The 17121-nt window shown below is 49.5% G+C and overlaps 1 pseudogene across 1 annotated transcript in view; it reads right to left on the bottom strand.

Annotated features, from left to right (window-relative positions):
- LOC144162667 (uncharacterized) overlaps positions 1-16800 on the bottom strand; it is a 41151-nt pseudogene extending 24351 nt beyond the window's left edge. Inside the window, exons 1-6 of the transcript XR_013320737.1 lie at positions 16577-16800; positions 16041-16130; positions 11939-12255; positions 9121-9256; positions 7271-7435; positions 655-1041 (exon numbers count right to left, since the gene is read on the bottom strand). The product of XR_013320737.1 is annotated as an uncharacterized LOC144162667 (transcript). The remainder of the gene's footprint in view (positions 1-654; positions 1042-7270; positions 7436-9120; positions 9257-11938; positions 12256-16040; positions 16131-16576) is intronic.
- Positions 16801-17121: the final 321 nt, after the last annotated feature.

The following is a 17121-nucleotide window of genomic DNA, read 5'->3' as shown; positions in this document are numbered from 1 at the left end:
GGCGCACTCGTACTCGCAGTAACACACACTCTTTCCACCGCGTGGAAGAACAGCCAGCTGTGGTGATGGGGCACAGGGGCAATTTCCACTGTCCCTCTTAAAGGAGCCATGAAGAGAAAATACAACTTCGTGTAATTTGAAAGAACTAGGATTCAGTATCTCACTCAGCCCCATTACAGCCACAAAAGATGTTTTTTTAACGAAAAAAAAAAGCAAGAAGTATTTAAAAACTTTCAAATTTTGCGCCACAGTGACGTGTTATGAGCAAGAATGACGTCATACGGGCCAACAATAAAACATAATTTTCAGTGCGTTAACTGCACATTAGCATTCAAGCGATGCGGCCAAATAGAACTAGAGGCCCCATTACAGACGTCCAGTCATGTGTCGTCGCGACAGGTGAGTTAGGCGGCCGCCAATGGCACCAACAAGGTTCCATGACGTCATAGAAAAGTTGCGGGAAATTGGCCAGGGGGTCGCGACTGCTTCACACGTGTTCTTTCATATCTCCGTCATTTGTTCGAAGATTGCGATGATATTGGTATCATTGTTATCGGGACTAAGCAGTCTTTCTAATAAACCCAACTTGTATTTTGTCTTCATGGCTCCTTTAAGCTGTACCTGAGTATAAGCCCACCATAGGGAAACGCTCACCTGGTTCGGACACCACTGAAGACGACCCCGTGTACGACTTGGACCTCGAGCGTGACCTTGACCTCGACCTGGAACTGCTGGAGCCGAGGCTGCACGAGCAGCTCTCATGGCCCGAGGACGACGCCTCGCTGCGGGTGTCGTAGTCCGGCTTCCCTCCCGTCTTGTTGCGGCCTCGGCCACGGTCGTCCCCGATGCCGCTGCCGACGAAGCTGGCGACTTGCTCGGAAGACAGGGAGGAGAGCGTCGCGGGGGAAGAGCTCGGCGCGGCTAACGGTGGCGGCGGGACGGGCTCCTCGGCCACCTGCAGCTCTTCAGCCGTCGGCGTCACGTGCAGTCAGTCCGAGTCCTCATCCAGCGTCCGGTTCGAGGTCGGCACTGGCTTTGGGGCTGCTGCAGGGGACAGGCACAGTTTGCATCCGATGCACTGAAACGGTTCACGCACTTGCAGCCGACAACTGCCGTTAGCAGCAAAGCAAAAATGGAAACGCCTTTAAAGCCGTCTCTAGTTCATTTGTACACTTCTTCAGAAGACACACATCTGAGATTGCAGAAAACAAATAGTTTAATGACCGCAAACAATAATACTTTAGGTCGATAACAACACTGCAGCAATAGCTGTTCCACATGGTGCTACAATATACAGGAAAGGCATTTTTCAACATAAACCACTTAGAGCCCAGAACTGGATTCGACAGAGTTTATGGCCATTGGTTTGCCATACGTAGAACTGAAGGTCTGGACAAACCGCTTAAAAACCCCCGCACGATACCGGTCACAGCATGCTTTCCTGGGGGGGCCTGCTAACCGAGCACCCAGTTTCAGGTGGTAGAGTGTAGGGATTTCACGGCCAGTTTCACCTCTCCCATACTCTTGGAAGAGGCGAACTCTTGCTGAACTCCTAACATCCCTTCTTTTATGCCCACCTTTTTCCAAGAGCCCACCAATAAAGAACAATCACGACTCCAAACAGTTCCGACTCCATGTCACTTAGCCAACTTTTCAGTCTACAACAGGCATGACCACTGAAACCAGGGTGCCTACCAGGTTGACATTATCAAATTCCCCGAGTTTTCCAGGTTTTCCCCGAGTCGTTTTGCTAAATTCCCTGAGTGACAAAAACGTTTGTTTTAGGTCAAGACGGGCTGACACCACGTCGCCAGATGCTGTAACTCTCCAAAAAGGGTGTTATATATAACCCTTTCAGTCACAAATTATTATATTCACTGCAGAAAAATTCCATACTTGGAGGTTTAGCAGTTTCAAGTGTTTAGAGGTAAGAAAAAAAGTTCAGTCACTCTAGAATACTTATTACGCAAATGGCGTCGCGTCCTCATACGGAGGCACCATTACTCAATCCTGCTTTTCCCTATAAAAATATTAAAGGGACACTAAAGTGATATGTAAACATTGCGGGATTACTCGCGCAAATTGTAGTCCGGAGTCCCCAGGCCACGTTTCGACCACTCTGGGCGCGTTTACGCGATTTTATTTAGTAGAAAAATTAATTCGAAAATGCTGTCCTCCTCTCTTTACGCTCGCCCATTTTCTGTGGCGTTTTCGTGTGACGTCGGGAGGAGCCGAGCTCGCAATTGGCTGCGCTACTGCACGGCTCCTCGGCCTTCAGACAGAGTCAGTCGGCCCGGCGTTTCATCCGCCGGCCGCCAACGGGTCGTCGCAATTCGTTCGCTCAGTTGAAACGAAGCCAGGACACATTTGTGAATGGAAGAATGTGCCTTTCTTTACTCGGTTAGTATGTACACTGTATCTAGCTCCAAGTCAAGGTCGCTTCACATAAGCGCTGCACAAGCGCACATGCGACGCATCGCTGACTGGTACGCCAATAGGAAAATATAAGGCCTCTTGAAGGTGGGAGAAGAGTCAGCGAAGTCAATATAGGTACTAAGGAAATAAAATCAACTGATATTTTACTGTACAGCGTAAAACTAGGGTGCGGGAAGCACTTTTTTGCGCTGGGCGAACAAGCACAGCGGCCAGCAGCACGACTACGCATCTGCGAACGCTTTTTCGTCTAAGAAATGCAATTGCTAGACGTGAGATATTGTGGAAACTTGGGGGATGCTTACTGCACGAACGCAAAACAACAAATAGTCACCTAAGCTGCTTGGAATGCTAAAACTAAATAAAAGTATAAACTGGTTATACATTATATACCTTATATTTCCAAGGTTCGCAGCGCTCGCCTGTGGCCGAGTTGTTTGGAGCGCTAGGTATGTCATCGCAACTGTTTTGCAAGTCACAAGTTCGAATCCCCACGGGTACGTGCTTTTTTTTTTTTATAAGTTAACTTTTTCGTTTTCCGCCGATGTTTCCTATACTGAGTTCACCCATTTTTGGGCCGCAACGTTCATTACTCCACGAACTAGTTCACAGAACGCGCGCAGGCTGGCACTGGCACGCTAGCGAGTTCTCGTTGGCGTGCTGTTGCCATAAGCACCGACTGCTTGCGGGCAGTGGGCACAGGCCAGAATCAACAGACCCTTGGCCTGGTGCGAACACGCTTTTTACGATAGAGGCATGAGCGAGGCAAGCTCCAAATATGGGGGAAAAGCGCATGGCATTTGAGCGTCTGCGGGGATGAGGAGGGCGTTCATGCACTGCGTAGGCCTAGGCTAGTGAATGCTACGATTCCAAGCCGTCCTGGGAGGCTTATCTTATGCATTTTACAGCCGACAACATGGCAGAAGCGCGGTACGATGATTACCGAGATATTGAGAATGCCCGTCCAACAACGCCATCAGCTGTGCTTTACAGAACCGAAACCGAAACTTGTTTGATTGCTAACCTTGGGTATCGTCCAATCACGGTGCCCCCTCCTCCCAACGTCACAGCCTTAGTTGGTGCGGCCGCCGCAAACCGCGCATGGTAGTTTTTCTTCTTTCGCGCTTTGTAAAATAATTACCGATTTGTCAACCGGATAAACGATGAAAAGTGTGCTAATTTGAGCCAGTCTATGCAGTGCAAGCAAAAACGGGAGCTTGACATTCACTTCAGTGTCCCTTTAAATATCCTGAGGCAGTTAACAAACAAGGAGGTGAAATAATAATTTCTGCACATGAAAGAGGTGTTTTTAGCCTTTAAAAATGATTTACGCCACAGTAAAAGAGAACTTAGGGTGGCAGCACACCGGAGCTCCCACAAAACTTGGTGGCGTCCATTTTGAAACGATGTTTATGAGTGCGGTTCCGCCATTCCACATCACATGGTGCTACCTTTCCCTTCCGTAGTTTTTGAACATCAGCCGCACCGCTCTGCAGAATGAACTCTCTTCATTTTCACGAGGAAAACAACGAAAAAAGTCGCGTCTCCTATGGAGACACGGTGATTGAAAAGGATAAAAAAAAACATGACATAATACAGTTTGAGTGGTAACGAGTCGCATTTATTTCATTCCAAAAGTAAGCACAATGGAGTAGTTATTAAAATCCACAGGGAATAAAAAATGAAAAAAAAAAAAAAATGGTACGGCTATACTGCCACGTTCTCGGCTCGCACACAATGTCTCGGTGCTGTATTTCACTGCTTCAAGGAATTTATTTTGGTTTGGATGGGGGACGCCAGTAGCTCGGCCTCAGCCAGCACTTTCTGTTTTTTGAGCTCAAGCTCCTTCAAAGCGGTGGCGGCACGTTTCCTCTCCTGTTGATTCCTCAATGCGCCGGCTATTTCTTTTTTCCTCCTCTCCAGCTCCCCCGTGCATTCGCCCCCCCGCACCATTAGAAGCATCCTCTTGGTCAGCTGCACATCCTCCAGCCGACGAAACGGCGACCAGAGATTGTTCCTTCCGATTTTCGACAAGACAGTCCTTGTTGATAGAAAATCCCCACTCATCGGACGCATTTGATCATCTTGACAAAAGTGAACAGGTCCTTGCTTGAGCCACAGACACCAGCCCAAAGGGTGTCCAGCTGATGCGCGCTTCTATTAAAACTTTTTAGTGCTGCACATGCTTGTCAAACCACAAAGCACCATCTGCTTCCATTCCGGGCACCCACTGATGTTCTGTTAGAATTTCGAGTGCATCCCTCAAACGACTTTCCCCCAATTCGGAATTGAGGCGCACGTAAGATCCAGGCACGACGATCCCCGGCATCCTTTTGGCGCAGTTCCTCACGGAAGTGGCACAGTCCCTTCTGAATGCAAGGACAGACAAATCTGAAAGTTTCGGGGCCTTTCGGAGTGCACTCCTCATGGCAAACATCCACCTTTATCAACTTCAGCGGACTGACCGCGGCCATCATACTTCTTTCTTTACTATTCTACTCATTAACGATCGCAGAAGATTTTCCAACGCTGTTCCGAGAAATGGAAACATCGGCAAATCAGTCTGGAACTGAGACAGGAATGGCTGCAGTTCCTCTGCAACACTAAGCATGAAAGTTAGCATCGAAGGCAGAAGAGAATCATCGATGGCTGCTTCCACCACGCTGTAACTTGCGATAAGTGGTCGCGTTTTCTCATTTCGACATGACTCAACGTACACCTTAGGTACCGCAGAACTTCAAGAGCCCTTGAAATGACACGCATGTTTTCAAGCCAACGCACAGCACAAAACTTCAAAGGGTAGATGTTGCTCTCGGTGATGCGTGCATATTCAGCACGTCGGGTGGGTACATATTTGAACAAATCCTTGAATGGCTTGCTGATGGCCACGTCGAGCGGTTGGAGCTGGCTTGTCGTACTGCCGGGTATTACCGCAATGTTTGTACCGCCCTCCAAAAGCACGGACTTAACGGCATCTGTCAAGTGGCCGCGGTAGGAGTCCAGAACCAGGAGTGACTCCTTAAACAGCAGAACACCAGCACGTCGCTGCCTAACAGTCTTGACCCAATCTTCGACCAGGGCACCACTCATCGAACCATTCTCATAGGCTTGCACAACGACGCTCTTAGGGAAAACTTCCCCGGCTAGAAGAGTCTTCCTCTTAAAAATAACGTACGGCCATGCAACACAACATCACGGTGGCACGCTACTTCTCGTAGCCTGCAGTTTTGACCTTGACTTCTTTCCCGCCCTTGTCATTCATGGTGTAGGCCACAGGCATGTCGAAATACACCGGGGTCTGGCCCAGTCGGTACTCCTTTTCCACCCGCTTCTTGATGGCAAAGTGCAGGATAGCAACCAGCTTCTCCTCGAAGTCAGGGGGCAGCTTTTGGCACACAGACGTCTGGCGTCGCAGGCTGAACCCGAACTGCTTCATAAAGCGAGTGACCCAGCCCCTCCTGGCCTTGAACTTAGTCGATCTCCCTCACCTCCGCCTGTATCATCTGGATAAAGTCAGCGCCTTCCTTTCCCATCTCGTGGTGTCGCCCTTTCTTGGGTCCTCTGAAGGCCACTCGCTTGGCAGCGCAACTGAAAAGTTCGTTCCACTGCTTCCGCCATCGGCGCACATTCTTCTCATCGAGGTCGGATTTGCGCTGCGCTTGAAGGTTTGAAGTTTTCTCGGCCTCCAAGACTACCTTCCGCTTAAAAGCCGCGGTGCAGTGGCACCACTTGGTGGGTGCCATTGTGCCGCGAACACGGGCGCTTCTTGAGGTCACCGAGCGACAAATGCAAGAAAGCACGGAACGCTCAGAGCCCGAGTTCACAACGTTCAAACAGGCAAAATGGCGCCTGCAAATCTGCAAGCTTATGGCTGCGAGATGGCGTTGCGTGGCTAGCAGCGACAGGAAAGCCGCATCCTCGCATCTAAGCCGACCCCCAACTTTCCTAAACGACTTTTAGATGCGACGCATCTCTTTCACTCGCCTTGTCCCTCCGGCGTCGTCCGGCGTAGTCCGCATCCCTCCCCCATTCTCCCCGCCGTGCCAGCTGCGCGCTAGCACCGCTCTCACCGCAGCGCCATCTGCGCGTTAGCGCTCGCCGGCGCTCGCTTTGCCGCCGTGCCAGCTGTGCGTGGGTGCGGGTTAGCGCGCAACTTGCGCGCAGCTTGCGCTCGGTTAACACATGCGCATGTGCTGCTATGCGCTGCTCTCTCATTCCGCTGCATCTAAACGCGATAACTGCGCCGCTCCGCTCAGTCGTTCCGCCGCCGCTCCGCCGATGACATCCTCCGATGACCACAGACGATTTGAATGGAGACTAACAGGCCTGCTATCGCGATGGTCGGCGCAACCGTAAAAAAATTTACACCATCTTCCCGCGAGGGGAACCATGGGGTAGATGCGACGCATCGGGGGTGAACATGCTGCGTAAAATATGGACACACACAACAATGGACACGCTAACATAACGAAAATGCAACGGAAACCCCCGATGCGTTGCATCTACCCCATGGTTCCCCTCGCGGGAAGAGGTTTTTAATTTTTTAAAAAACAGTACCGACCTAGATTCGAGTGAATACAGTAGGGCAAAACGGTGAAGAGGCCACTCGCAAGCTGTACGGAGCGAGTTTTCAGTGGAAACAGTAACTTCAGACAGCGCCATCAGCGACGGCGGTGGGGAACTGTCTACTTTCGCCTCGCTCTGGCCGGCATTGCCGTGACTTCACTTCCTTCCCACGTTATAGCCAATTTTCCACGACTGAAGCACGGATTCCCTGGGTTTTCCAGACTATTCAAAATACCCGAGCATTTCCGGTTGGCAGACGGTTTTTGCTCACCTGCCACGGCAACCTTGTCCGCCTTGACCTTCACCCCAGCAGAAACGTCAGGAGCCTTCGGGGCCACCGTGGCTTTGGGGGCCGCCACTGGCTTCTTCACCGGCTTGTTGGGGGACTGCGCCGCCGCCGGTGTCTTTCTCGCCACCGTCTTCTTGATCGGCACCCCTGCCGACAGAGATCCGCACCGCCCAGTTCGAGGATTCGTGCAAAGTGCAGCACTGCTGGCCCAGCTTCCTCAGTCAATGCTCCACTTTTTTACAGCAGAAGCCCAGTGTGACGAAATGGAAATTTCACAGTTCTGTCAATATTACAAATTTACAAATATTACAATATTACAAATATCTGCGAGTTACTAAGCTTAATGTGTCCTCAAAAATTCTCCCCAAACACTTTGCAATTGCTTAATCGGTCTCAAAAATTCCGCTGAGACATACTGCAATATTTACATTTTACCGATACAACAATTGGGTCTCGAAAATTCAGTAAGCTCAAATGGCATCAAAATCTTCTGGGTTGCGTTAATGTCAGTAAAGCATGTTGTTGGGCTAGTTGGTTCATCATACTTATACTTAAAACTGCACATACGGACAGGACAAGGAAGAGAAGAGACAGGACGGGCGCAGGACGTGCGTTAATGTACCACTGAACACCAATGGCATAGGTACAAATTCAAAGCCTGTGACTGAAGCACAAGGAGCCCTTGGGATTGCTTGACAAATGGAGACATAAACGGCTGTTTGCTACATTTAAGGGGGGAAGTGGGGATCGGAGCAAACTTTGTTTTTTAATGTAGAGTAATTAAATTTGGTAGGCACATTGAAAAACACTCCAAATGGTGAAATTTGGGAACTGCTTATTTGGGAACTCCCAAAGCATGCGAGCACAAGGCTCGACAGCGTTCACGAATCACGGCGTACGGGTCGTGATAGCGAACCGGAGGCAGGCGCGACAAACAACAGTTCCCATTTGAGATACATGGTATCCCCCACAGATACAGCCATTCTAGTTCTTCCAACAACAAAAAAAGTCAATTTAATAACCAGCGCAACAAGCATGAGCAGACGTGCACTAGAGCTGGCTACTAACAAGTGGTCATATCTGAAGTAAGTGCATACCCCAACTACTCAACGGCAAACTATGGTTAAAGTAAACAAGCAGACCCTCGTACATACACCTTTCGCAGGAGCGCAAAAAAAAAAAAAAAAAAATGTCCCGGACGGGTACCACATGAAGTTAGTTATTGACAAAATGTGGAAGTGCAAAACACGCACATTTCTGACAAAAGATGGAGGGACGCACACACACCAGGTTGGAGTCAGTGCTTGCGTCGTATACATCTCTCCAACCTTCATGTCAGAGGTGTATGCTGTTTGCACTTCTGTATCATGAACCAGGAGAACATCCAAACTCACACTGAACTAGAAAAGCCCATAGTGGGATAAGAATTTCACGACGCAGCTGCCGGAGAATTACAGTAATGGGAAACTCAAAACTGTTTGCCCTCTTTTGAAAATGTCATGTACAGGTTGTGACAGCACTGCAAGGCTCCGCATACCATCAAAGCACGGTAGAGATTGCACCAACAAGAGAGAGCAATCAGAAAAAAATAAATACGAAGTTGAGAGGAGTCATGTTGATCCCCCCAGCCGAGAGTCAAGTTACAGCCTTGTGTGAAGCAGCAGAACAGACTAAGGGGCCAGTGTTCACCCTAGTAGACAAAGCACTCAAAGAACACGGTGAAAGAGGTGCCAAAGGGTCATCCGTTTCTTCTTTCATCCCTTGTCCACCAAGAAGACTTCAAGGCCACAGCGTCACAGCACCTGCCCAGGTTGGTAGATAACTGCCAGTACCTTTCTGTGCGGTTTGCTCGGCGCTCAGCAAGTCCTCGGCAGACATCCTGGGCTCCCCCGTCGCAGACACCACCGGCTTGGCCTTCATCACGGTTGCTTTCTCAGCATTCGTGGGAGCTTTAGAGGCGATCTTGGCCTGGGTAGGAAGGCAAATGCCACACGCGCGTCGTCAGCAGCGCCTTCCCTTTGACGAAGACAGACAGCCTAAAATTACTGATTTGATCCAGAACACCACGCTTCCTTTAAATTTTGCCGGAATGACAACAAAACAAGCACAAAATATTTGACCCGTGTGCGCATTACACTGAAAGTTGGTTCCCGCGTGCATCAGCTCCCCTACTGGCGGTGAGCGCGAACACGGGCGGCACTGCGAAGCACACCTCCGTGACGTAAATTTTGCCGGAATGACAACAAAACAAGCACAAAATATTTGACCCGTGTGCGCATTACACTGAAAGTTGGTTCCCGCGCGCATCAGCTCCCCTACTGGCGGTGAGCGCGAACACGGGCGGCACTGCGAAGCACACCTCCGTGACGTCGGCTTAGGGATTCTCGCATTTGTCGTCTGCTTCACTTGGGCTCACTCTCCCTGCTGTTTCTTTGCACTCCGTTGACGTCTGATGCTTGCGGGCACCAGATTTTTCGTCTGCGTAACTTTTTATCATAATAATAGACAAAGTCTCATACACTAGCGCAAGGCGCGAGTTAAAGTATCGTTTTGGATACCGCTATGGGAGAAACATTACCAGCATTCCTTGCGAATTCCTTGCGAAGCCGGTTTTGTGCGGAGCCCGAAGAGTTGGAGCTAGGCGTCAGCTTCTGTATTAAGCAATCTTTCGAACAAAAGGTTGCTAGCAACTGACAACAGCGAAAATATAAGACAAAACAAATTCCAGGCCTTCGGGGCTGTCGGCTTTGGCAGACGGCATTAGGATTCCCCGGTAATTACATGTAAGGTAAAACAGCTTTTGCAGCCTTGCCGAACGCTTGGAAGTATTATATATTATATCACTTTACGTTCTCATGCATGCATGTATGCCGACATGCACTATGGGCTGCAAAAAATGAGGGTTGAGTCCCGAATAACCCACTGGGTGTATAGGCGTGCGCTGGTTTTATCAGGATTCTAACCATTATGGAGGCTTGTTGAGCAAAACGAATCATGTCTATGGTAAAGATACAGTAACACTATGTTTGTTCAGACCTGGTGGGATAGTTTGGTACATTTCCCGCAGCCATATCTTCCCAATATTCCCAAGACATCTGCAGTGGCCTGTTTTGACTCTACTGCACAGATGACGCCATCTTTCGGCCGCTCGCCGCACTGCGGTGCTGGCAGTGCCGGGTCAGAGTTACCACCAGCGGACCGCCCAACCTCCGTTGCCGGTCAGCGTAGGCTTACCATCACGGCAAATATCTGATCACCGCTTTTAAGTTCAGCGCTGATAACAACCCCTAGCACATTTTTTCACCACACTAACGATTACTACCTCGCATGTGGAACTTCTTTTGCGCAATCAGATTGATTGAAAGAGCGGCGACAAGCTGTTGCTATCATGGTCTGTGCCAGTTCGAGCCACAGCGATATTAAATAACGGCCTAATTGCCTCATCTGTGGCCAAATAAAGTTGTTCTGACTGTCTGTCCGAGTCTGACGATTCAGACGACATGTCGACTGCGTGAGCGAGTGCGGACCATGTGCAATCGTAGCAGACGATGCGACAAACGTCCCGACGTCACGGAAACCGTGACGTCAGATTTGCCGTCCTGCATTTGAACGGCCCTTTGGTGCGTGACAACCGAATTTGAAATTGATTGGAATAAATGCGTTATAATTAATTCTATGCTGGCGGCTGACAGCTTTTGGTTCAATTTTTGTAATTACTGGACCAAGATATTCTTTACAGCATAAAAACCAAGAGAGAGAAATTTATTGTCAGTACTCCCTTAACGCGCCGACGCAACACAGGCGATGAGGCGCGCCATAGTGGAGGGCTCCGGATTAATCTCGACCACCTGAGAATCTTTATCGTGCGCCGAAATCTCGTACACACGGGCGTTTTTGCTTTTTGCCTCCATCAGAAAAGGGACCGCCGCGGCTGGGAATCGAACCCGCGCCCTTGTGCTCAGCAGCACAATGCCAGAGCCACTGAGCCACCGTGGCAGTGCATTGCCACAGAGCTGCACCAAAGGAAACACCTCGCATATAATCCGCATCTTTCCTTTACCCTCGAAATTTTCGCATTTTTGGTGTGGGTTCTAAGCGCAAAAATACGGCAACAGCACCTCCCTCCAACTGCAACGGGAAGAAACAGGGAACGTGAAGCAGGGGGTGTTTCAGTGCTCGGAGGGTTACTACAGTACTTGTCAAAGCACTTTAAATGTGTGTCCACACACAAAACTGGTTCAAAGGAGTGCAACTTGATTTCTCCCTAGTGTAACAGGTGGCAGGAATCGCCACTCTCTCATACGGAGAGCAATCATTCGGACAAGGAGAGCAATGTTGCCACACGAGTCCCAATTTGGCCTCGTACAGCAGAGTTGGGCATGGTGGCAACTGCAACTACACCAGTGCAAATAAAGAAACATCTTCTTTGACTGAGGTACGCATTATATCCTGCAATAAACTGAAAGGTCGCCTGCATGATGCCCCAGCAAAAGGATCGATACCGGGAAAGCAAACAAAAACGTGTTGCATCAAACAGCAAACAGAAAAGCAGGAAAGGCAGGTCAGCGCCGGCCCACTCCGCTTTCTACGTGCACATTTTTTCTCTCCTGCCAGAAGGCTCAGCCGCCCAACCCTCAGTCGTCCACTTACGGGTATCTTTTTCACCAGTTTCGGCTGCGTGCTTGGCTTGGCTTGAGCCGGGGCAGCACTTGAGGTCGAGCTTGATGAGGTAGCCGCCGGTGCCTGGGCGGGAGCGGCTGATCCAAAAGCCACGCCGGGGGCCGGCTTCTTCTTCGGCGCTGCCTGGGGCTTAGCCACGGGAGCCTTGGAAGCGGCTGGTACGCATTTTTTCACAGCCGCTTCAGCCGGCTTCTTCACGGGCTTGGCAGCGGCTGTTTTCTTGGCTGCCTTCGCAGCAGCAGTTTTTGTGGACGGCGGGGTGCTCGGAGGGGGAGGCACCTTTTTGCCTGCCAGGGGAAAGGCAGCCCAAACACAGTTTTTCTCAATCGACATCTTTTACTGGCCCCCCAAGATTGGTATTCAAAGAATGAGCACACTGTTTGGGGACCACGAGGACAGCAAGCAGCTTTGCTCGATTAAACATCGCAGAGTTATTTCTAGCCAACCAAATGAGCCTCTCCCCTAGCGTGACTCGATTGGGGCCAACACTGGGCCGTCAATACACTAAGCTTGAGACAAAAGGCATAGCAGAGCGGGAATCTAAAACAGGGCTGCTAGTGCTAAAACTCCGTCATTCCCAAAAAAGCACTGTGCCTGTAGGCCTTCCTGTGGACGATGAAGTCTGTGACTGTGACGTCACAGAGGCTTGGCTTGAAAGTGGCTGGGGTGCCACCACTGCACTGCTGCATCCGCTGCGGTTGCTACCTAGAGAGTTCGAAGTGTGCGATAAAATTTGTATCCCTGTCACGAGGACAAAGCAGTCGTTCTAATGAACCAAACTTGTATTTTGTCTTCAGGGCCCCTTAAAAAGAAGCACCCTCATTCCTCGTATCACTTGTCACTCAAATAGAGATGAAGAGCAATAAAAAGGTGAAGCTGCAATGCAAATCAAGAATAGAAATAGGCGCTGCAAACAAGACAGCCAATGTCCACAATGTCCACAGGCTGTCGCTATCGTCATTGGAGGTTGCAATGCACCCTGGTGCCAGTCAGTTTTCATGGCATAAACACTGCACAATTAACAATTTACCTACCACACTACTAAACTGACCAGTATCGAGAGATGATGGATTTTGAAGGTTCAGAACAGTACCACCACCCGCACTATGATGGCAAATAACGTTTTTTGTTTATAAAAAAAAAACACTTTTAACCTCTCAACCATCACATAATAAAGTTTGTAAAAAATAAAGAGTCTACTGGCAGCTGTTTGCATGACCAGACAGGATTTGGACAGCTTATCGAGCGCCATTTTATCAGGGTTATTTTATCAATGAACGTTTCATCAGAGCCGTTTGACTGGAGGCGTTTCACTGAGACTGTATTTCATGAAATTTGTACAGCCTTGCTTGAAAAAAAATCAGTGCTTTTTATGTTTTTAATGAGCTAAGTTTGTTTTCACAAATTTTTGTTTTTCAGGTAAATGCGCCTACTAATCTCCATCTCTATCGCTGTATCTCCAATAGCCCACTACACCTTCCCACTTTTCCTTCAACACGGTTACTCTCACTGAAGATATCACCTCCCTTCTGCTTGCACATGAAACGCTGTGTGTCTGGCGTCAAGAAGCCAGCTGGAAACCTAGCATTCATCTCCTCCAATTTTTGCCCGCGTCCCTAATTTTTTATTGCCACTGCATTCAGTTGCTAGGCGTTACAAAGCCTTGCCCTATTATTATGCTCAATGCCCTTGTTGAGCTTCGTGAAAGAAATCGTTCACCCTAACTTAAGTTGGACCGTCTCTATCTCTGCACTTTAGGCTTATGACACGATTTCAGCTAACGCACTTCTCTTTCACGCGTCGAACCACGTGTTTTTCCAACGATATACGTATTCACTGTGCACTTGTTCCCGTAGTAAATTGGAAACTGCACTTCCGGAGACGTGTTGAAAGGTGAAACACCAGGCGCAACAACATGGCAATCGTCTCCTCCAATTTTCGCATCCTGTTTCGTGAACTCTGTCTTTTCGTCCCCAGGGGTTACCAAGATTTATCCTACTATTTTCAACACACGTTTGACGTTTGAGGGCCAAACGAAGAGGGTATTCAGATGTGCTGTACAAAGCATCGGCTGAATAGAGGGCTTTACCGAAAGGCTAGCTTGGGCCACGCAATAGGCGGTACTCGTTGAAAAGTTTAGCGGTCAATTTCTTCGCTTGGCAACGCTGGAAACACGGCCACAGACATGGCCGATGCGCCGCGGACACGGCACGGCTTGGGCCACTGTGGCCACACGCCGAAGAAAAAAAAATACACCGGCATGCGTCATCTGCTCCGTTCCAATCCGATTCTAAACGGCGCCGTCAACAGAGATGTTATTAATCGCACTCACATTGAACTCGAGGCAATACTTTGCGTTCGCTGAGGGAGATTTTGCAACGCGAAACACAGTCGTGTTTCACAGTCGTGCTTAGCATGGACAAGTACCGCCATCCCGCGGAGCCCGACGTAACGAGTGCCGGCGCACTCGCACAGTTGCATGGAGAAGAGGGGTGCCTGATATGCGGGCCATGCGCACGTCGCCTAACAACAGACGCTTGGCCGCAGATATGGCGGCACACACTTGGTTGCCTGCATGCATTCCCCGTCGATTGAATACCGGCTGTAAGGGCTTGGCATAATGCGAGGCAGGGGGGAGCGCGGCGGTTCGTGGCCACACTATATCTGATAGTGCTAACCACCAGCAAACTTAGCAGGATGTTTCTGCCAAGTGGATACAAATAACGTGGCCACATGGCCAAGCCATGAATCCTGTACAAATCATGTACAGTCGGCAAAAGGCTTGTCTATAAGGCGCGAGCGGCGTGCTCCGGAGTGCGCGCGAGACACCTAGTGATAATGCCTGGTTTGAGACCGGTAGAAGGTGAGCATGCGCGAACCACATCAGCACGATGGCTCTTTCCCTTGTCGCTGTGCCCGTCGCCTTGGCTTCCGTACCTTCTTTCGCCATGAGAAGCGCTGCCTGCACTGCCGGGAAACAATAGCGGCAATGAGCGATTGGTAGTACAGCGTTGGCTGCGTTTAACTACGTGCAATGCTTATTTTTCGCGGCGCCCTACACAACTTGAACAGGAGTTTTTTTCCTGTATGCGAGACAACGAACGACAATCGCCGAAAACGCACCGCTGCCGGTGTTTTATAGTGACTAGATATCGGTCCGCGATGGCTTGCGCAGTGCATTAGGTACTGTGTGCGTGAGCCCGTCAGAAGTGACATGCAAAGCCGAGCCCAGAAACCGGATAGTGGTGATAACATGAGTCATGCAGCTATTGGCGGAACGATAACGCAATGAACAGCTGTGCGCCAAGGCTAATGCAGACGAAAAACTCGCACAGCGCGCTCAAAGGCGGGCGCTTTTGTTTCCCGGCTCGGCAGCGCAGGCATGCAGCGCTTATTACGGTCAAAGAAGTGTGGAAGCCAAGGTGACGGGCGCAGCGAGGAGGAACACAGCCATCGCGCTGATACGGGCCGCGCATGCCCACATTATACCTATCTCAAACCAGGCGTTATCACTAGGTGTCTCCCGCGCACTCCGGAGCACGCCGCTTGCACGTTATAAACAAGCCTTTTGCCAACTGCACATACTAGAACAGCTGAGGAGGATATGCCTAATTGCGTGATCATGAACAATAGTGGGCAAAGCAGATATCGACAATTTTAGGACCACAACCAAGGTAAGATCTGCATAAGTTAGTGCCAAGATTTCACCAATTCAGAAGTGTGCGTGATAACGGTTGCTAATACGGCATAAAATTTAACACCACAAAAAATTAAACACAGAAGTTTGAAGCCATTCTTTCCAACATGAATGACCACGGGAACAATATCTAAGAGAACAAGTTTTAAACAATAGCAGTAAAATATTTAAAGACAGAAAAAGCATGCACCTATATTTCTGAAAGATTTTTCTTTTTTTCAATTAGGCAAAACAGTAGAGTTGGAATGGCTATGAAAGCAACAAAACGTCAATTTGGTAAAAACAGACCTAGACTGTTCGACAAACCAGTGTTCAATAAAGCGGCGTACGATAAACACGGTACCAGACCAGATCACTGGGATAACCGTCACTAACCAACTTTCTTCTCTTCATTGTTTAACTCCACCGCCAGGTCGTCGTCGTCAGCGTTCTCCAGAAGCTCATCCAACACGTTGACTTCCATGTCTTCCAAACCGTGAAACAGAAGCAAGTCGCACTGTTACACAACACGCAAGAATCCGTGCCAATGGCACCGCGTCGGAATCCAGCCTGCCAAAGGTTATTCTGTACAGTGCGACCGCACAACAACCCATAGTCTGCAGGCCACTTCACCAGTACAGGCCACATAGGACTCTAATCACACGGCCGCGCTGTTATGTTAGTGGAAATACTAACGCCAACGCGTGAAGTTTTCAGGTATATTTCGGCAAGCACAAGCAAAACAATCGATTAGCCTAACATCGTAGTTTTGGACAAGCAAAAATTGTCAGCGAGGACAACGCAATGCGTAACGCATAAATGAACAAAACAAAACTGTGTCCAGTACTTTCAAAACGAAAAATTGGATGAGGAGGTTTGCTTGACATTAAATAATCTGAAAAAGCGGCGTCCCGACCAGACTGCCAGCTCACCTTTGCTTTCGGCGTCTTCTGAAGTCATATCTTGGCCTTACGTTTCTCTCTTTAGAACTCTTTAGAACAACATAAATTAGCTCGCAACGATACACCAACTACCGTAGGCTGTTGACGGACGTGCTTGCGGAAAAGGGACGCAGGATAAATGCGGCACTGTGCGTGCAGTCATAGCCGTCATAGGCCCAGCGACGACAGCGGCGAGGGGAGAGAGCACGTGTGAGAGAGAAGGAGCGACTACAGTCATCGCCTCCTCTAAAACGATGCCTGGCAGCTCACCCCGTCGCCCATTGAAGAGAGACGGCCGTCATGTTGCGCTCTTCTGCCACAAGGCGGCACCAGCTGTTACCGCAGCTGGTAGCAGCGGTAACAGCTGGTAGCAGCAGCTGGTAGCAGCTGCGGAAGCCATACCATAGTAAGTGGTAGCCATACCATTTGGTAGCCATACCATGGTAGCCATATGGTAGCCATACACATACAGTGTGTTGCGACGATAACTGGAACACTTTAAAAATTTTTCCTGAGCGGTCCGCCGCTCTGTTCAC

Source organism: Haemaphysalis longicornis, unplaced genomic scaffold (genome assembly GCF_048455015.1).
Source record: "Haemaphysalis longicornis isolate Haplotype H1 unplaced genomic scaffold, Haemaphysalis longicornis Haplotype H1 scaffold_12, whole genome shotgun sequence".
NCBI classification, from domain to species: Eukaryota; Metazoa; Arthropoda; class Arachnida; order Ixodida; family Ixodidae; genus Haemaphysalis; species Haemaphysalis longicornis.
Note: the sequence above shows the minus strand (reverse complement) of the source record. Positions and strands in the feature narration are given on the sequence as shown.